General features: G+C 40.7%; 1 protein-coding gene across 2 annotated transcripts in view; it reads right to left on the bottom strand.

Annotated features, from left to right (window-relative positions):
• Positions 1-21,499, bottom strand: part of LOC115045579 (neurocalcin-delta A) — a 67,408-nt gene that overhangs the window by 32,475 nt on the left and 13,434 nt on the right. Inside the window, exon 1 of one of the 2 annotated variants that reach the window (XM_029505337.1) lies at positions 2,227-2,456. The exons of the other annotated variant lie outside the window; for it this stretch is intronic. The gene's annotated coding sequence lies outside the window, so the exon portion shown is untranslated. Of the gene's footprint in view, positions 1-2,226; positions 2,457-21,499 lie in introns of those variants that run through there. 2 annotated transcript variants of the gene reach the window in all.

Genomic DNA, 21,499 nt, shown 5'->3' with positions numbered 1-21,499 from the left:
GTTGGGCAGTTGAGCGCATAAAATGACTGTGATCCAGGATGGAGTTAAAGGATTTTACCTTTAACTGGAAACAGGAAAAGGTGGCAGGGTTGGAGATGATTATGTGCAGCACTGGTACGTCATGTTGCAGTTACCGGACCACTGAAGATTTATGCAGCACAATGACGTAACAATGTTGTTGTTTCTGACTCGAACAAACATGGTTTAACAAACTTACCATGGTTTTCTCTTTATTTTAGAATGTACGGAAAAGGTCTCTTTGGTTAAAGCACATGCAGCCATATTTATTGTCAGAGACAATCATGTTGTGATGGTGCAAGTCAAGTTATTAGAGTGTTTTGTTGGTGGAGAGCTTGAACTCTTCAATATTTCCTTAAGAAAATCTCCAGTGAGTGTAACATAATGATGTTGATGTTGAAAAATAGGCACAATACAAGGGAAGCAATTTTGTCACTATCTGACCCAGAGTGAATCTGACCTTACCTGGCATGTTCACATGCTCTGTGTAAATTAGGTTGGAGAACAAAATGAGAAATTACCATGGTAACAGTGTGCCCCTGCTCAATCATTCCATTACCACTTTTGTAATGTGTGTGTGTGTGTCTTGAGCTATTATCATGAGCCAGTTTAAGGTTACTGTAGTTTCTTCCTGTTCAATGGTCAAGGATTTACATCCATGCTTATCTATTACATTCACAGGCTTTCCTCTGAAAATGTTTAATTCATACATCCATTTGTCATAAAATCAATTTGCCACTATGTCAATATGACACAAATACTAAACCATGGAATCATCTATAGCTGCCATCTGCTTCGTTTTATCAATTCAGCCTTTAAAGAAGGTAATAAAACATTTGGCTCAATATTATATTTGTTCACCTATTGCACAATGTTGTTAGTCAAAGTCACCATGGAAAACAATCATACACACACACCCACACACACAGCGAACATACACACACAGTCACATGCACACATGCTCTACACATTCACAAACACACACAGTCCATTGCTGCAGGATGTTAGATACAGCAACTGGCTGTATGCTAGAGGTGTGTGTGGTGGAAGTTCCTTTGTCAGAATGAGTGCTGCCAACGTGTACAGTTTGCAACACACATAGCACACAAAAAATTAGATAAGTGCACATGTGTGCACAGAGTTATTATTTTATGGACATGACTATAAAATTTTTATGTTACTGTCTACTTCTACCTGCTGGCTCAAAATGGCCTCTTGTGTGCAGCTCATTTCATAACAGGAAGACACTTCTGAATGATGTACTGTCAGAACTACAGGACATTTGGAAATGCTCAACACAAATGACAAACACTAATGGAAGAATTATGCATACTTATAATGAAAAGGACCATGTAAGGTAAGAAACTAAACCTATAAAACTGTAAACCAACTGTAACTATAAATCTAACATGCACAACAAACAGGGTAAAGTATAAGGGAGATTTAAAACCACTTTCTTTCCACCCTGTTTGGGCTAAATGTGAACTGGCATGCCTTTGTTTGAGGAACACAGGGAGTAGGGTGTGTGTGTTTGTGAGTCTGTATGCAAGGATGGTGGGGGTGGGGGGCCCCAGCTGTGGACATTTATCAAAAGAAATTCTATAAAAAATAGTCAAATTTCTTTAGCTAAAATGCCCTTCCTAAGAAAAAAACCAAAAAGAATTTGAGACTATGAAAGTTTAATTTTTGTAGCACATAGCTCTGAGGCTTTCTCATCCCCTCAGAGGGGGGGCAGGTGGCAGCTGCTTTGCCTCAGAGCAGCTCCAGCCCACACTATAGCTTATAACATTAGCAACGCTTTTGGAGGGGAAAGCAATGTGGAACTGCCCATCATTTTCAGCTACATGACGCAAAACATGATCTGCCCCCACACTGATAACACACCCCTTCTTTCACTCTCTTCTAACATCACTCATTTCCTGCGGGGGGTTTGAAAACAGGACTGACAGTGTTTGCTGGGAAAGAAAGTAACTCGTCTTTCTTGCGCTCTCCTTGGTGAACTACCCTTCAAACATCAAAAATTGCACTAGATCTTTGCAGTTATTTTTCTATAGAGTTTATCTTCCCTGAGTCTCGTTGACTTTGTCAGAGGAACAACTTCCCCTCTGCACAAGTATGTGACTCAAACATACGAGCTAAATACTTGAACTTGTTGCTGGCTTCTTATCCACACAATATTGATACAAAGAGAAAAGGCAGGGTGCTTACCTCACTTTGGAGAAATGTACAAAATGTTCAGTAGTCCATCACTTTCTCCCAAGACTAAGTTTGTGGCAGCAGCAGTTGCAAAAGAAGCAACAGGCAGGAATAACGGAGTGAACCAGAGAGAAACAAAGGAGAGAGAAGAAGAAAAGGTCAGCCAGTAGAAAAGGGGGTGAAGAAGAATGCGAGTGGAGGACTCAGACAGAGCTAACAGAAACTGACTGGTAAGAGCTGGAGGTTTGTTAAAAACCAAAAACTAACTCACTCCTCTGCCTGCCTGCCTCCACAGCTTGACGTCAGAGCGGTCACATGACCTCAGTCTGGTGTGGAAGGGAAATGAAGGGGGGGGGGAGTAGACAGAGAGGTAGGGAGGGAGAGAGAGAGACGGAGAAGCCTGTGTTGCCTTGGTAACAGGCACACTGCACCGCAATAATTTCAATAGGTCATCTGACACAGAAATGCACACAAACAGATTCTCACACAGAGAAATGCTGGAGATTCATCTAGACAAGATGAGCGGAGGGCAACTGAAAACAGGTTTTCTGTCTGTTTTTCTTCCACCATTCACAAAAACACATAAAGGAATGTACACCAGACAAAATGGACTTTTGAACTTGAGCTGAGGCTCTCTGAATCCAAATAAGCATATTTTACTCCTTAAACAAGTTTGTTTTCACTGTAATTTGATGACTTGTGCAAAGACTTTAGATTGTATTGCATCTATTTGTTTTGTTTTTAGCAGATTAAATGAAGATCATTTATGAATAAAATGCTATATATGCTCTGGTTCAGTTTCAGAGACAGTAAGGTTAAAATGATTACATGAGTTGGGTTTTTAGAAATGGGACCTCCACTTCTGTAATCACTGAAATCTCAGTGAATCCATGAATTACCAATTCAATAGATGACTAACATAAAATCTGTATACGTACAAAGGAGTATCATCTGAAATTGAATAAATCAAATACATATGACTTGACAATATTTGGAAAATATTGCAAGACCTGAAGGAGCAAATCTCAACTGTCTAAAATGTTGCATTGCAATTTGAGTATTACTGCCAATACAAATATATTCTATTTTCTATTCTGATATTAATTACAGTCTTCTTTGCTTATGTTAAACAACATATTTTACAATCTAAAAAAGACCAAGTGGCAGTCTTGGTGCATGTGTGTGAAGCTTGCAAAATGTGTCAAATTTGCCAAAAGTGGGATGGTTGCACATTTGTCTATGTGAGATTTTGCTGTTTCTCTTGGACTTGAATTAACTTTTGGGTTTGTGCAATTAATCTGAGAAAAGACTTAATCTGAAAAAGCCTCTGTGTTTCCAATAAACTCTGTATATTCAGTTTAAAATCTACTGAGCTGTCAGCTCAATTCTACCTCCAAAATGTGCTAAGCATTGTGTGAAGTTTTTCTGGGAAGGGTGTATGACAAAGACTGAAGGCAGGCAGTGTGAGAAGAAAAATCTATTTGAGGGTCAAGCAAAGGCCCTCCTTATCCCATCCTCCACCAAGCTGAGCATGAATGGCTTTGGTCTGGTTACATTCATTTGGAAAGCATCTGCTGGCTTGTTGAATGGAGCACTGTGGGGCCCTGAGCAGGGTGGAGTAGCGTGGAGGGTGGGGCTGAGGTCAGCCAAGTAAGAACTAACCCCTCTGGACTAGTGTGAGTAAGTGTATGTATTAGTATGAGCCAGATGGACAGAGGCACAAGGTGAACACAAAGCAGAGAGAAGAGACAGAACAGAGGGAGAAATAATGTGATGATGCCTGCAGCTTGAATAAATATGATTGTAAATATCCTGCAGCGAAGTCAATTGAGAGGCAAGAATGAAAGCACAAAGCACAGCATAAATTGGATCGGATAAATTGGATTAAGGGGCAGCACAGTGTCATAGTGGTTAGCACACAATAAGACGGTCGTAGGTTCAGTTCTCCCCGTGCTTGCTTGGGTTTCCTCTGGGTACTCCGGTTTCCTCCCACCGTCCAAATACATCATGTTTGGGTTAAGTGGTGACTCTAAACGTCCTGTAGTTTTGAATGTGAGGGTGAGTGGTTGTTGGTCTCTGTCTGTCTCTGTGTGTTGGCCCTGTGATGGACTGGTGACCTGTCCAGGGTGACCCCGCCCTCACCAAGAGTGAGCTGGGATTGGCTCAGGGAAACACATAAGTGGTAGAAGATGAATGAATGAATAGTTGATTAAGGCCTAAACCCTGGCATTAGCAGGGTGTCTGGCGAAGCCTGAGCTGACTAATGCAGCCTTTCAGGATAAGGTGTACTGTCTACCAGGTTACAAGCTTGTGTATGCTGTTTTATTTGACCTGGCTATGAAGTAAGGATTACAAGCCTGTCATCATAAGAAAGGGTTGGGGAATGTAAAAGGTGATGCATGAATTTGTGCAATACAGATCACTAAACTAACATACTGAGACTCAGTCACTGTAATGCATGCCTCACATTTTCACCCCTCTGCAGAGCAGGAAAGCACAAAGTTTTGTTAGTGTAGAACCTCCAGCAGAGTTCCACCAATATGAAAACTGCAGACATGCTTGAGCACAAACATCTTAACATTTAACACTTTACCAGCAACACAAGTGCCAAGGGCAACAGCAACAATGGGCAACACTGTCTTTTTAAAAGACAGTTTTTCTTTGATTTTGTAGTCATCCTGAAGTCCTATATTTCTTCTTCTTTAGAGCTGAAAGAAAATGCTGTATTAGATCCCTGCCCCTGCTGCCCTCTCACTAGTTTTCTGGCTGACATGCCAAAACCTGGTTTAAAATGAGGCACCAGCTCTGAATCAATCTTTGGTGAAAACAGGAACGTTATTTTATGAATGGTGCTTTCCATTGTGCTTTTCAGCAGCAGTCTGAAGTGTGTGTATGTGTGTATTTGTGTTAGGATGTCGGGTGGGTAACAGGCACTAGAGGGAATTCCTTCCTGAAAAATGCTCAGGAAGCAACATTATGGGAGGAAGAGAAAACAACTTCTCTTTCCAAGGCAAACCCTTCAGAAGTTGTTCCTCTAGAAGAGGAAACACTCGCCACACTGTGTCACTGTTAAAAACTAACTCCATCATCGTCTACAGCTTGTTACTAAAAGAAGATCAAGGCATAAAATATAAGATATGAACCTAAAGACGAAAACTCAGAAAATTAATAGAATGTTAAATTCTATGATGAGCCAGTTAAGTCTGCAGATGTGACTGGAATTTCCCAAAGTGAAGCTCTGTATTCACCCAATCAGCCATTTCATACAAATCTATTACAGAATCAGAATCAGAAACAGACTTCCTGACAACTTAAAAGCTATTACAAATGTAGATTTTTTACAACCCAAGACTGAAAATATGGCTTTTAAATAACCAACCTTCTGTTGTGCTGTTGCCCCACAACGAGAAGGGTGTGGGTTCAGTTCCTGGCCTGGGGCCCTTCTGTGCGGAGTTTGCATGTCCTCCCTGTACCTGTGTGGGTTTCCTCCCACCATCCAAAGACATCATGTTTGGGTTAATTGGTGACTCTCAATTGTCCGTAGGTATGAGTGTGAGGGGTTGTTGGCCCTGTGATGGACTGGTGACCTGTCCAGGGTATACCCAGCCCTCACCCAGAGTGAGCTGGGATTGGCTCCAGCAACCTCTGTGACTTGGAAATGGATAAGCAGTAGAAGAAATTTATGTTTTGAATGGTTTTTATATGTCAGCATCACTTTTAAATTCAATTGCAAATGGAAATTGGTGAGTGGACATATTCTGGTGCAGCCATCTCTTCATATTCTCCATATGATTAATGTCACTTGCATACTGTCCCCTATAAATAAAAAAAACATACAAATGAATGAATGAATGAATGAATGAATAAATAAATATAATATAATATAATAATAATAGTAAATAAGTTAATTTCATTACATTAACTTATTAATTAATTATTTCACCTTTAACAAGCCACTCTGGGCAATAAGAAATGTCTGTTTATAAGAGTGCATTGTTATTGGACAGAATACTTGAAGCCAAAGGCTGGACTATCCTAAAACTATCACATTAATCCCAGCAGCTGGACTGGAGGTATTAGATAACAGATTATAAACTGGATTAGCTGCCAGGGAGGGAAGGCCCAGGGCTGTAGGGTTGAGTGTCTAACAATACCCATATAGTGATAACACAGTGATTAATCTACAGTTTAGAAAAATAACATTTATAAAAGCATCCATATTAGATTAAGTTGAATGCATTTTGATTTGTTCCTCACAGACACATACACTGAAGTATGGCCAAGATGCTTTGAAGCTCAGTGGGCTACTTCGCTATCACTATCTTGACAGTGGCTAACTCCTGACCAATCCATCAACGGGCAAAGAGGTGGGCTGTCTTTATGTATGTGGACAATGTTGAGTCATAGTTGAAAAGATTTCAATAAAAAAAATAAAAACAAAAAGCTAAATGCCCTTCTACTAGTAATGTAAAAACTAATCATGGCCTGAGTGGAAAGGAGTGGAAATAATATAGGCTCACATTAACAAACAAATTTGAGCAGTGAGGTGAACTGTCAACACAGGACAGATAAAACATGGAGGGAACTACCATAATGATGGTTTTCCATAATTACAAGTGACACCTTTCTATGTAACTGCCAATTTCAGCAACATAGAGGAATTAGCAGAAACCTGGGGAGCAGACAGGGAAATTGAGTCATGTCCTCCACACCATGGCCATGAATGCAACAATGCACTGTCCTGATAGTGTTATGGTGGGGGGCATGGGGTGTATGGTGAGAGAAAGAAGAGAGAGGGAAGAAACAAACACCCAGCCACATTAACCACATAGAAAGGTGCAGGCATATACACCTACATACTGCAGGAAAGAAGCAGCACTGTGCAACCCTTTTCCACTACAAGTTCTTTTTTTTTTTTTTTTTTTACTGCTCCATTAACACAGTTTACTTCTGATGGGGCACACGCCTTCATCCTACAGAAGAGAGTGTCTTAAAAACAGCAGCTGCTCTAATTGTTTCACATCTACATCTAGGGTAATTCACTGCTCACTGAAATGAGTAGACAAGATTGTTTAAAAACAAGTCTCCTCATGCGTTATGCAACTGCAGTACATTAAGTGGGCGAACCAATGCATCTTGCTGAACTCACTAATCTGATGTACCACCTGCAGGACAAATGACGAAAGTATCTTAAGTCTCTTACTGTGACAACAAAAAATTATCATAATGTTCGTTGATTCGAGAAATAATAAATTAAGCTTAAGAGACCTTGATTGTTTCAATCAAGATGGATATATAAAGGTAAATGGTAATCAATCTCTAGCAATAAATAGGCTTTACTGGTGGTATTGAAATAATGAGAGTGTTGGAAGTAATGTTTTTGCACATTCTATCAAAACCTTATGCCTTTAAAAGTTTGATCAAATGTATAATTCGATGTATATCTTTATAGAATAACTCTTGTTTCCTGAAATGCTATGCCTACATTGTGAAACCTTGCCAACCTCCGTTGGCAGAACTTAAACTTAAATGTCTTCATGCCAAAAGATAAAAATGTCTACATACTGTAGATACGTTGCCCACCATCCCACTCCTCCTCCTCCTATTGCATCATGCTTACTTTCCATCACCTGTATTCAACTACCCTGTTTGGGGAGGCTGCTGGAGTGAAGGAAGAAGCCCATATTGTCACCTCTGGTACTGTAAAGTCGAATTTTCTCATGCTAAAAAATGACGGGGACATTTTCATGAAGGATATATGAAAATTGGAAGTGGCTGAACTCCTCTGGCAAAAGACAGTAGCAGAAAAGTAGGTGGCTAAGTGAAAAAAGCAAACACACTATTATGAAAATGTCTTCAAAAAACAAAAAAACAACCAATGCCCTTACGACATTACTTACACTCTAGTATTTCGAAAAGTGAGGATCCCAATTAATTTCAATATATCAAGCATCTCATATATTTCTCTGATTCATTGCTTTATGTGGTTTGTGTGGAGGCAGCGACAGTAACAAAATGTAAGCAGAGAAGAGGATAAACAGAGTCAAATTTCAAGCAAAGTAATAAAAGCTGTGGTTGGATGTAAACAGACCTAGCGTACAAAGACTAACAATCAACAAGTAAAATGAGTAATTCCAGAAAACAACAGAATTACAGATTAAAGCAGCATCATTGGGAAACTATTTGGGCTACAGCCATACCAGCTGGTGATATAATATCCTGACAGTGCTAACATGCATATGGCTGCCTTTTAGGCACAACTGTTTGCTATAAAATGGACAGGATAGATAAACGAAAACAGCCAATCTCTGCCGTGATTTAATGGGAAATTCAGTCGTTGTGATTCGTATCTTTCCACCACTTTGATTATTTAATGCGATGCTGATTGTCTGAATTCTTGTCATTGAAATCAAACAAGTTAAAAATAATCTAGATGAGCTTTTGAACAAACAACAAAGTCTCTCTCCTCAAGAGTGTTAAGCATCACTGTGATCCTTTCATTTCTCTTGGTATTCATATTGAATATGACTCAACTTTCATGTGTGTATATTCCTTCTTAATCCAAAGTGGTGAAAAGAACATGATTTAATGAATGTATTTAGTTAATCCAATTTATAGCCTGGGAGATGGGCTATGAAGAAACAGGAAATTGGGGGTGAAAGAAAAAAGATTGTTATGCAATCAGCAAAGAGTCTCAAGAGTTACTGCATTACAACCCACTCCATCCTTGGTGATTCAGGGTTTATGAGCAGAAGCCAGAAGAAAAGACTGACGTCCAGCCTCTCTCATCTATTGTTTTTCATGGCAGACAGCAGTCTAGTTGCAGAGAGAATTAACCAGAGCCCACCGTCTCAGCATCTCTCTTATCATAGAGGAGCAGGTTGGGAGTCAGGAGCGAGAAAAAGACACCTCCTCTCCTATGAGTCATGCTCTGGTCCCCATTTCACAATGACTGCTGTGCACCTACAAAATCTACACACACAAACACACACCAATTATGCAGAAATAGAGCAGTTGCCTATGCATATTAATGTCTGTCTACTGGCATGCAATGGATGGACAGATGCATCTTGCCTATCAAATGTCTGACTTAACCAAAGTCATGGAGTAAGCCTGCAGGAGCAGTCATCAGACATATTTTTATTAGCCAGGCAATTCCTGTGAGTCACAGTTGAAGCTTACATAAAATTCAATCATGAAAACTAACTTCATGCTCTCATTATTCTCTCTGTCTCTGTTAAACCAACCCGATTTGAACCTGTGTCCATCCAGTGACCTCATTTCACTGCCTGGTACATGTACACATCACATCCATACAGATCTTCAGCCACTAGTGGTAAGACCCCATGAAATGAGAAAATATCTATTAATAGTATTTCAAAGATGTACATTGAAAATGGCACACTAAGCAGCTAACCTTATCACTATGACGCTACACTGTGAGTCAGCGTAGTGTTGAGTCCAGAGTTCAAGTAGAGCGTCAAAGAAACAGAGATCCTAGATAGCAATCTTTACCATCCCAAAGGATTGCTCTCACTGGATATTAATTTTTCTTGCCTGGCTGTTGCTTGGCCAGTGATATCGGTAAGCTATGACCTTCATGAAGGGTAATTTGGCACCACTTCTTTCCACAATATAAGCAGTCCAAAAGTTTAGATTAAACTTTTTATGTAATGAACCATGCAAGTATTATTTTGAGATGCTAAATCTCAACAGAGGCCAACATTCCGAATAACTGGTGTAATGCCATAGTAAATCTAAAACAACTCTGCAGTAATCTTGTTTCCATTCGTTCAGATCCACTTAAAAATAGAGCTTAAAATTACTTTGGCCTTTAATGCATGTTGGCTCTTTGGAAGAATAGTAAATATGGGTTTATCTCCAGTCACAGTCATAGTAACAGTCTACACCAGTGCTCTCCCCACCATCTGCACTGGAGCATCTAGTTAAAGCCAACACTGTTACTGCTGTGAATTGGCTAAGAGGGAAACTCTGTCAGAGGGGGTGAGGTAATCCAGCTAAACAAAGGGACATCTGGTTTGATCGAATCAGAAAACAACTGAAACAAAACAATGCAAATACAGACATAAAAAAGCCAATGGTGTTGAAAGACAAGAAAATTCTCTCAAAGAAGCTATTTACCAGGTGTGGCTTCTTACCACAAGACACAACCACAAAATTATCATGTGATATGAAAAAAATACAAGCTACTGAATGTTCCCTGTAATACAAAAACACACACATGCCTTATATCTGACAATTTAAAAGTGAGAAATTACCCTCAGCATTACCTGTGGCTTCTTTATAGAATAGGTTTGATATACTGCTAGGATGAATTTCCCACTCCTGCTTGTAAAAAAACAGCCCAAAACTAACTTAAACTGTATGATAGCAAAAAGTAATAACAGAAAATTGTGGCGTTACATCAAACTAATTTTTGTACCCAACACCAACCAGCTAGATATTATTACCTTCATCCCATGAATTCATAGCCAAACTGACCAGAGTTTCCCTTTTTTAAACACTAACCCTAAGCCTAACCCATCAGATATGTTCAAAGGTTTCAGTGACAGCATTCGACCTGAGTCTGCGAGTATGTGATGCACAATTACCATTAGCCCATATTGTGCAACAGCAGCTCTCTTAACTGGACCAGATGCAGCTGTCTGACAAACCGCAGGCCAGTGTGTTTGCGTTTGTGTGTCTGTGTGTGTGTGGCAGACACGTTTGTGTAATTTATATACTAATGACCAAAGGACGTTGAGACAATTAAATTTTAATTTTTTTTTATGTTAGTAACTAACACGCACACACACACACAGATGTGTGTATGTTCTGTGTGTAATGGCCTGTGTTTGGAGGGATTTGAGGGCCTGGGAACTGTGTGGAAATCACATTGGGTTTCCTCTGGCTCATCTCAGAGTCATGGGAAACAACATTGACCAAAAACAACAGGGCAAGTACATGAAGCAGCTTGGCAACTAGACATTTTACTGACTAGACAAATCCACCAACTATCATCTAGAGATGAAAAGAAACAGCACTGATTATTCTGATGCTTATCACTTCAACAAAGACAAGTCACAACATAACATTCATCAGGAAATCAATAAACTCTTGCTTGTCCCAGTTGGGTGAAACAACTTTCAGTGTTTTACAAAAGTCACAAATGAGGTTCTCATTCTACTCATATTTTTATTTTGACAAATATTGAAAAGTTGAAACAAATACTCACTAGGAATACTCTTGTGGACTCTGTAAACTCAGCCTCTATCAAAGTTAAAATCCTTTTTACTGTGGCTTTTTTTGAATTTTAAATGCAAATAAACATAACAATGAAAATACTTATGCTATCAAATTTTCCATATTATATTGGCAAATCTGTAATACTTTAGTACAGAGAGATGATAGAAGCAACATAACAAGTGAACTCTGTAGGCTGGGTCTCTATTGATAGCCACAAAGCAGATGGATATAAAGATAAAATTTTTTGTGTAAACCCTCAGTGTCTTTTTCTTGGATTCGAGGGCAATATCTGGCTTTCAGACTACACACCTTGTAGAATCTGTAAAATCGTAAATGTAAAAAAGTATTAATTTCAAATAGTTATGGCAGAGTCTACAACCATACTAATGCTGTAGATCTGTGAAATTCAAGAGCTAGTCTAAGCAGACTAGGTTTCAAATTCATCCTTGAAAAGAAACCATTTGGATAATTTTGTCCAAACATAATAAATCATTGAAATAGTTATAACAATACAATTTTGGGTAGATTCTTCTGGAAAATATTATTACTGGTGTATTCAGCTAAAAAGTGATGGATGTAGTGAAGATAAGGGAAAAACAAACAAACAAAACAGTGAGATTACAAAGTTTGAAATCATCCTGGTGTAATCATATACCATTTAGGTGCAGTTCTCACTGCAGTGGCCAGAGCAGGAGTCTTATCAACCTCTCTGTCCTCTTTGATCTCGTCTAGTCACTCACTCATCTTCATTCACGTATCTGAGTCACGGGGCTGCTGGAGCCAATCCCAGCACACATTGGGCGAGGGGCGGGGTACACCCTGGACAGGTTGCCAGCCCACCGCAGGGCCAACACACAAGGACAAACTGAGACCAACAACCACTCACGTTCGCATTCACACCTACAGTCAATTTATAGTCTCCAGTTAACCTATACATGGATGTCTTTGGACGGTGGGAGAAAACCAGAGTACCCGGAGGAAACCCACGCAGACAGGGGGAGAACATGCAAACTCTGCAGGGAACAGAACCCATGACCTTCTTATTGTGGGGTGACAGTGCTAACCGCTACGCCACCGTGCTGCCTTGATCTTGTTTACTTTCTCTTCTTATAACTGGTCACTACTGTAAAAAAGGCAAACATAAATATCTGAAAAGAAATAGCAAAAGGAAAGTGTCTATAAAGCCATTTAGTCATAATGGAGCTAAAACATGTTAAATTAGAGAGAAAATGTGAATTGTATGTTAATACAAGTGATAAGTAAACAATTCAAATCTTGTCCACTTGTAGCACAAGTTGTCAAGAATCATTATAGCTACATTGTGCAAATTGTACAGTGAATGGAGTGAATGAAATTATAACCTATTCAATAAGAAAGGATTTCAGTCTATTGTGTTTTTAACTGCAGAGATGAGCCACTTCATGAAAATAATCCTTCAATTCCTGGTATTCCTCTTTTAAATGCAAAGCTACATGGCTTGCTCTTTGCAAACATGATGTGTTCAGCTATGAAAATATGAGCTGATGCCATTAAAGCCTTTTCCTGCTGAGTGCCTGGAAGAGGTGAAAGTTTGAGGAATGCTACTATCCATTAAGTGGTGGTTGAGGAACAGAGCAGCTCCTCAGGTTGTCACTTCCCCAAGATCTCTCAAATAACACAACTCCTCTTATAGAGCACAACTGGATGACGACAAACTCTGTAGGCAAATTGACAACTCTAAGTGTCTGAAAGCATGTTTCTACATGTACAAGAGTAAGTGCACTTTCATACAACTTTTTTCTATTTGAATTTGCGAAGAAGGAAAATATTTAATACAGAATCCCACACCATTGTTCACTCATTGTTTCTTAACACAGAGTTTTAAAATATAAAGATTGATACATAAACCACTGATACAAGCCTTATTAGAAGATTCTGATGTCCAGATGTGACCATATTAACCATATGAACGAAAAATGCATTATGGTATATATTTGTACTGTAAGTCACAACTACAAGTAACCTCATGCATTGAGGAATGACAACCCAATTTGTCCCATACTTCGTACTTTTACTAATATCTGCATGAATCTGTGATCTTTCCCTTTCAGTCCCATATAAGGTCCACATTACTGCTGACACTGCAATCTTCCACCACATCTTTCCCTCACTCATGAACATGACTTATCTTGCTTTCATTTTTCTATTTCTATTTTCGTGTTTCTATCTTCTGATACGTCTGATAGCTACACTTTGCTAATCTAACATGCTAATTCGCCCATCTGAGGGACTAATGAAGGATTATTATCTTATCTGACTTACAAGACCTGGACATATTTGAACTCCTTCACTTGGGGCACTTTTAGAATGGTCATGATGCTGTGGTGCTATTACTGCATTATTTGGGAAGACTGTGGCAGTTTCCCCTGCCACCAGTAGCACCCTGCACCACATGATTGCCAGGTAGCATGCTACACTTTCGTGGATGCACACTTTAAATTCTGGGAGGTTTTGTGTCCAGGGCAGAGAGGGAGAAGGGCTGCTATGGAGGCTGAATGCGCATGAAGCAATGCTTGCTGTAGTGTTTTTCTTTTTTCTTATTTTTGTCAAAAGAAACAATAAACTTCTTTCAGTTAGCACCTTAAAAGACTTTCTTCATTTTGTAACCCCTGCCAAACTACCCTCACTCTGAGTGTGACATTTGGTGGCAGCGGTGGGATGGCCACCCGGAAAGTTCCCAGGGGGGGCAAAGGAAAATACAAACCCGGAACAGGACAGCCAGATTCAAAGTGGATCCGGAACCAGCCAAAGCTGTTGCAGAGGATGGATGGGAGTCAGCTGTCTGTCCCAGGACGGACTTCTAGCCCCAGTGCAGGGAGCGTTATCTCCCTAATAGGCCTTCCTACCCCACAACCCCAAGTATGGGCCTGATTGGGAGCCACTCTGCAAACCCTGCAGCAACCACCGCTGGCATCACCGCCCCAGCCATCACCAAGACCTCAGCTGCAGCAATCACTGGCACCATCAGCCGCACTGTTGCCTTCACCGTGAGCTTTACCATCGCTAGACCCAGTACCATGGCAGCAGTTGTCCGTACCAGTTCACCGAAAGGACCCCAAGTAGCATCCTTTCCAGTTTGGTGAAGACATTGAAAACTATCTTCTTCGCTTTGAGCAGATTGCCCAAACCTGGGCATGGCCACAAACAGAATGGGCCTGCAGGCTGGTGCCTTTGTTGACAGGAAAGGCAGGCTCACGACCCAGTACCTCAACGCCCGGAGGCCGGTACTGAACAGGTCTCACCAGCGTCAGCCCACTAGAGGACAAGGGGATAGCCGACATGAAGGTCAGAAGGTTAATAACTTTGGGACAAAGGGGAATGTGGGAGTTGGCTGAGGTGGACAGCAGGCTAGTGCCAGTGGGCCTCAGATTGGCCACTCAAAAAACCTAAACTGTCTGGTTACTGTTATGTTCCCCGTAGAGAGGTGTCTAGAGAACCAGGTACACTGCACTCAGAAGACGCTGTGCCATTTGACTGACGGCATAGCAATGCATGTGGTTGATCCCCTGGAGAGGAGAAGTGCCGGATACCAGTACATCCTCGTCATTTGTGACTATGCAACCCGATTCCCTGAGGCTTTCCCCCTCCAAAGCATAAAGACACTAAAAATAATCAGTGCCCTTGTCCAGCTTTTTTCTCACGTAGGAGTTCCTGATGAGATCATCACGGACCAAGCTACCAACTTCACTTCCAGCATGATGAAGCAGCTGCAGAAGGAACTGGGAATTAAAGGCATATGGACAGCTCCATATCATCCCCAGACGGACGGACTGGTTGAACGATTCAATCAAACACTGAAACAGATGTTACATAAGTTTGTCTCTGATACCGGCTGTGATTGGGACAAGTGGTCGTCCTGTTCGCTTACAGGGAAGTGCCTTAGGATCCACGAGCTTCTCTCCTTTCAAGCTCCTGTACGGGTGGCCAGTACAGGGTCCATTGGATGTCCTGAGGAAGGAGTGGGAAGCAACCAAGGAACCAGCCCTGGAAGGTATCCTGTCCTACGTGCTCAAAATGCGTGAACGCCTGGAGAGGTACCGTGATGAGGCTAAGGTCCACCTGGAGAGGGCACAGCGCGACCAGAAGTGCTGGTATGACAAAAGGGCTCAACAGAGGGAGCTGACACCAGGTCAGAGGGTTCTAATCCTTCTGCCAACCAGTAGCAACAAACTGCTAGCCAAGTGGCAGGGGCCTTATGAGGTGTTGAAGAAGATGAGACCGGTGACTTACGAGGTAGCTCACCCGGACAAGAGGAAAGCATCCCAGGTCTACCATATTAATCTGCTCAAAGAGTGGAAAGAGCGTGAACCCGCCAAGGCGTTCCTGGTGCGCCAAGTGAAGGAGGAAGATGGGGAGTAACCCTGACTGTAATCTGCAACAGCTTCTTCAGCCCAAAACCCCCCATCTGGGGCACCGGTCTTTGCAGCATCAACAGGAGTTGCAGTCGCTGTTCCGGGAGCTTCCAGGACTATTCTGTGATGGACCAGGATGGACAACACGGATCCAGCACACTATCCTTCTCAAAAGGGCGGACACTCCTCCCATTTGTCAGAGGCCATACTGCATCCCGGAACAGTTGGTGGGGTCTCTGAAGAATGAGGTCCAGATGATGCTTGACCTTGGTGTGATTGAGTCATCTGAGAGCGAGTGGTCCAGTCCCATAGTGATGGTGCCAAAGGACAGTTCTCAACGGCCTTACATTGACTTCAGGAAGGTCAATGCTGTCACCTGCTTCGACGCCTACCCCATGCCCCGCATAGATGACTTTGTGGAGCGCGTTGGGACTGCCACCTTCATAACCACGTTGGATCTTTGCAAGGCGTATTGGCAGATTCCGCTGGAGGAGACATCCAAGCGGGACACTGCTTTCCGCACACCAACAGGCCTGTACCAGTTTACGGTAATGCCGTTTGGACTGCATGGAGCACCTGCGACCTTCCAAAGGTTGATGGATGCTTTTCTGACAGGGCTTGAATCCTTTAGCGCTGCTTACCTGGACGATGTCGTCATTTTTAGCCATTCCTGGAAAGACCATCTACATCATCTAAAACAGGTCTTGAGTTGCAATGAGAGGCCCGCCCTGACCCTCAATGCTCAGAAGTGTGAGTGGGTCCAATATCCAAGTCAGAATCTCCAAGTCCAATATCTGGGGTTCCAGCTTGTAGGGGGACCTGTCTGCCCTCTTGTGGACAAAGTCAAAGCCATCCGCAATGCTCAGCGCCCCCGCACCAAGAAGCAGGTGAGGTCATTTGTAGGCCTTGTTGGGTGGTGTTCTAACTTCATTCCACACTACTGCACTCTTGTCACTCCTCTGACTAATTTGACTTGGAAAGGTGAACCCAATCTAGTTCGATGGACCCTGGAATGTGAACAGTCGTTTTCTGCTCTCAAAAATGCCATGTGTTTTTCACCTGTTCTCTGTAGTCCTGACTTTAAGAAACACTTCCGGGTCCAGGTGGGTGCCTTGGAAGTGGGCCTTGGCTCCGTGTTGACACAGGGGGAAGAGATGGAGGAGAAGCCAGTGCTGTACCTAAGTCGTAAGTTGGAACCTCGGGAAACTCAGTATTCCACAATTGAGAAGGAGGCCTTAGCCATTAAATGGGCTTTAGCAAGGCTGTGCTACTATCTCCTTGGAAGAGAGTTTGACTATGGAGGCTGAATGCGCATGGAGCAATGGTTGCTGTAGTGTTTTTCTTTTTTTTCTTATTTTTGTCAAAAGAAACAAACTTCTTTCAGTTAGCACCTTAAAAGACTTTCTTCATTTTGTAACCTCTGCCAAACTACCCTCACTCTGGGACAGAGTGTGACAAAGACCATGCAACACCTTTATAACCATTATATGGTTATGCTTCAGCCTTCCTAGAATAGTTACTTGGTGGGAAGATTTTACACTTAGAAAGATAAAAACACATTGTGGCTGTACCCAACCCAGATTTTTGTTAGTCAAATTAAATTTGGCAGTTCAATATGAAGATCCAACTGTTGATTCCTTTTTTTTTTTTCAAAGACCATCTGGTGAACAGAAAATCCATTGGCAGGAAAAAGTTAAAATTGGCATGTTGGTCACAGCTCTCTTAGAAAATCCTTCTGCATTGCAGAGTATCTGTCTTGGCTGTGCTGTCACACTGCCATCAGCACGGCGACTACGGCAGAAACGAGTTGTGTGGATTTGGCCCCAAGAAACCAAAGAAAAACAAGAATTAAATAAAGAAAATAAAGGAAAAATATTTTAATTATATAATTTGTCTAATTAATGATCACTAAATTTCAACTAAGTATTAGATTGTACTGTATTTACTGTAGGGCTGAAATGTTTACTTGAGCAATTGGATATAATTCGATTACAAAAAAATAAGAGGCAATTTGCCAGTGGCAAGATGACAGAAAAGAAGATGGAAAAAAAACAAAAAACAAAAACACGAGAACACTGTGCAGTGCATCCACTGTAAAATGGAGCCTGCAAACCATAACAGAATCTTGAATGATGCAGCGCTTAAATTTAAAGCACTCAAGAGCACACAGCAGGATCAACACAATGTGACGCAATGTAAACATGTTGATTTAATTTTTTTTAATTTTTCTTTTTTTTACCATTGCTATATAATAAGGCAAAAGAATCATTCAATTACTCTATGAAATAATCCATCAAATACTTGATTACAAAAATAATTGATAGCTATCGCCCTAAATTTGTTCATTTCTGTAATCACATTTTCTATCCCTCATTTTCATTTATTCTATTCCTGGTTGAGAACTCACCATGTTACCTGCAATAAAAACTGATGAAAACAGATGGAGACCCCAAACATCTAAAAGTCAGTCCCATGTTTGAACATTTTCTTTCTTTCTTTTTTTTTTCTTTTTGTCTGTTCTAGCCAGACACCTTGGCTATAAAATGTACAGCTTGTCATACTGTTGTTTCTGCATTGTGACACAGTAAAAAAAAAAATAAAATAAAATAAAAATAAGAAGACGACTAACCCAGGGTATTATTCACGGATTAATTTAACCCTCCACAAGTTTTTAACCATGCCATAACAACATATTTAGTGTTTTTGTAGTTCTGTTAGTGTCTCTTCTGTTAGTGAGTGTCTCCATAAATATCTTATCACTGTTTGATGTGGCAGTAAATATTTCCTTTGTCCTTTCAGTGACAAAATCACAGTTTTTCTATGAGACATATCACTTTACTTTCGTACTTAAACACCAAGGAATGGGAGAAGAATGAGAGGGATTACTTACAGAGAAAAAGATAATCCATCAAAATACAATCCAACAATTCCCTAAATCAGAAGGGATCATTTCCTTTGGCTCTTTGAGAACTGGTTTGTCTTTTAATAATCGCACAAATAAAAACACAACCACTGGTGTTTATGCACATTTCTACTCTCACCCTCACTCACTCACTCTCACAGACATACACAAACACCCCAGATTGTCCAAGGCTTGAGCATATTTCACACACCATTTGTGAAACTAGGAAAAACACAAATGACATACAAGTTGGCCTCACTGACGACCATATATGGATGGCAGCCTCTCGTTCAATAAAGAAATTACTGCATAACTGTGATGCCACACTATGGGAAAAAACAGCAACAACAAATCTAAAAATAGAAAGATTTACCAGACTTTTGTTTTCAGGAGTGCTTCATGCCATTAGATTACCTCAGTGCCACTAAGAAGGCAACTACATGGTTGTAGTCAGAGGTTATTGTTCTTATCAGGCTACAACCACAGACAGAAGCAAGTCCTAATGAAATTTGTAGCAGTAGAGAACATATATGGTTAGATATGTTGGCTAATCCTGGCTGCAAGCACATTAACATTAGATTTTTTACCATTCAAACAGCATGACTTAATGCCTTCTCTAAACCGTTTTTATTGAAAGATGATATCACTTTTCCCTTTCAAAACATCTCTCAGTGTGATCAGAGTGGTCAGTTCCCAGGTGGAGACATGGGGAGAAATACGGGAAACAAATGGACAAAGATAGAAAAATAAAAAGCAGAAAGTTTGGAAAGCCATATTTGTCTTAGATCAAAATGTGACAGAAGGGAGACCTCATCCTTTTCACTGGTGCCATAGCAACATGATCCAGGCATAAAGCAGGTAAAAAAAAGCTGCTTGAGTCAGGTGTAAAACATTACAATATGCAGCTCCAGGGGAGGGATTGAGATTCAAAACCCCCAGAGAAAGAGTGTGCATGCATTCATGCAAACAAACACCAGGAGTAGCGTGAAATTAGCAGGAAAATTGTATAATTCTAGGGATTAACATTTTATTAGCTGCAACCTCCTGTATTCTATATCCGTTACATTCATTAGGCTAAAACATCCTCATCAATGACCATACACTTCTGACACTGTCAACTCAACAATGAGATTATGTAATCCCAGGTTTTAAATGCAATGCGGATTTCCTACTATAATGTTTCACTCCTGACCTCCTTCAGCATTTCTTCCTGACACTGTCATTTTTACAGGGCTGTTGTTATTGTAAAACATCTTGTGTCATGGCACCATTAAAAGACTGATAATGGAATTTCATGTGTTGCAGTGCAGGGATCCTGTACGTAAAGGAGGAAAGTTGCAAAGCAAATCACTGCTGCCTTCCATCGCAGTTACTGGCATGTGTCCTTCTGCCTCCAAAGAGGACTGGGTTCCACACTGGTCACTGTTTCAGACAGATATTTCACACTTTTGTGAGAGAGCCGGACCTTTCATGTTGGATACCTTAAATGTATCAGTAGTTCTTCTTCCAATAATATAGGTAAGGTATGGGTCTGCTTGTCACATAGGTGGCTAATATGAACTATTTTGCATGGTGCCAGTACATCTAAGGAAGTGCTCTGCACTGAAATGGCAGCAGGTATGAAAAACAACATATCTCACAGTGGAAGACGTAACACTGTATTGCTAATCTCTAAGGACTCCAGCCCAGGCAGTGTGGGTGTCTGGATGAGACTCGTTTGCTCACTCATCTGCTCAATAAAACTGGGCCGTGGCTGCAGTGAGTTGTCGCCTTACCATATTCGCCATGGTATACTCCTACATGTATTCCAGCCCACTCATTACCATTCCTCTCTCATCTAACTGACGCTCCAAGAAGCTTTCATCCTTCCTCTTCTCCAATGCTCACTGGGTGGCAAACTGGAACATTACATAAGGATAATGTGGGCCCAACTCGAGTTCTTGTGTGAGTGTGGATGTGGCCCTTTCTTTGTGTACCTCATGTGCAATCAGAAGCTTTAACATAGTACAATGGATGAACTCAAAAATTAAAAACAAAAAGGCAAAGGCCTCAGATTTTGTCGTTCTCAATTTAAAGTCCAAAAATTACAATTAAGTTATGTGTATTATCCAGTATTTTGTATTTTAGTAGAATTTAGTTATCTCCATTTTTCAGTTGAGGGCTTGAATACAGTTTCCTTCTCTGTGATGTGAAAACCAATAACAAATACAAATTAGTCTCTAAAAGATTTTGAATGGAAGCCTATAAAATTACTGGTGAGTGTTTGTAGTTTTCCTTGAGTTCACACAAGCTTCACAATGGAGTTTCATTTTTATGGAGCTTGTAGTTCGTTAGCAACTACCATTTTGAAGGAAAGAGAAAGTTTATACAGCCATATCACACAGTGAAGCAAGAGCTGACCCGGCATTACATTCAAGGCTCTGACTGAATTGCTAAAAAAGTTAATAACATGAATAAATGTCTATACTTAAAGATCAAATTCGCTTTTCTATAGCACACCTTCACTTTGTAACTTCTTTTTGACTCTAAAAGAAATGACCATGTTGTTATTTATTCAAAAAGCATTTAATGAAGTTAAGATGAGGGGAAAAAAGCTGTTTTTTGCATGCTAAGTTAAGTAATGCTCATGAATGTTGTGCTGCCGATTAACTGAATTCAAAGATTGATAGTCCTGGATATTGCCACTGATTTATTGTTTTGATTCAGTCAATGATGCAAAATGTACCACTAACCTGGTGCATTATTA

The sequence above is a fragment of the Echeneis naucrates genome, chromosome 6 (assembly GCF_900963305.1).
Source record: "Echeneis naucrates chromosome 6, fEcheNa1.1, whole genome shotgun sequence".
In the NCBI taxonomy this organism is placed as follows: Eukaryota; Metazoa; Chordata; class Actinopteri; order Carangiformes; family Echeneidae; genus Echeneis; species Echeneis naucrates.
Note: the sequence above shows the minus strand (reverse complement) of the source record. Positions and strands in the feature narration are given on the sequence as shown.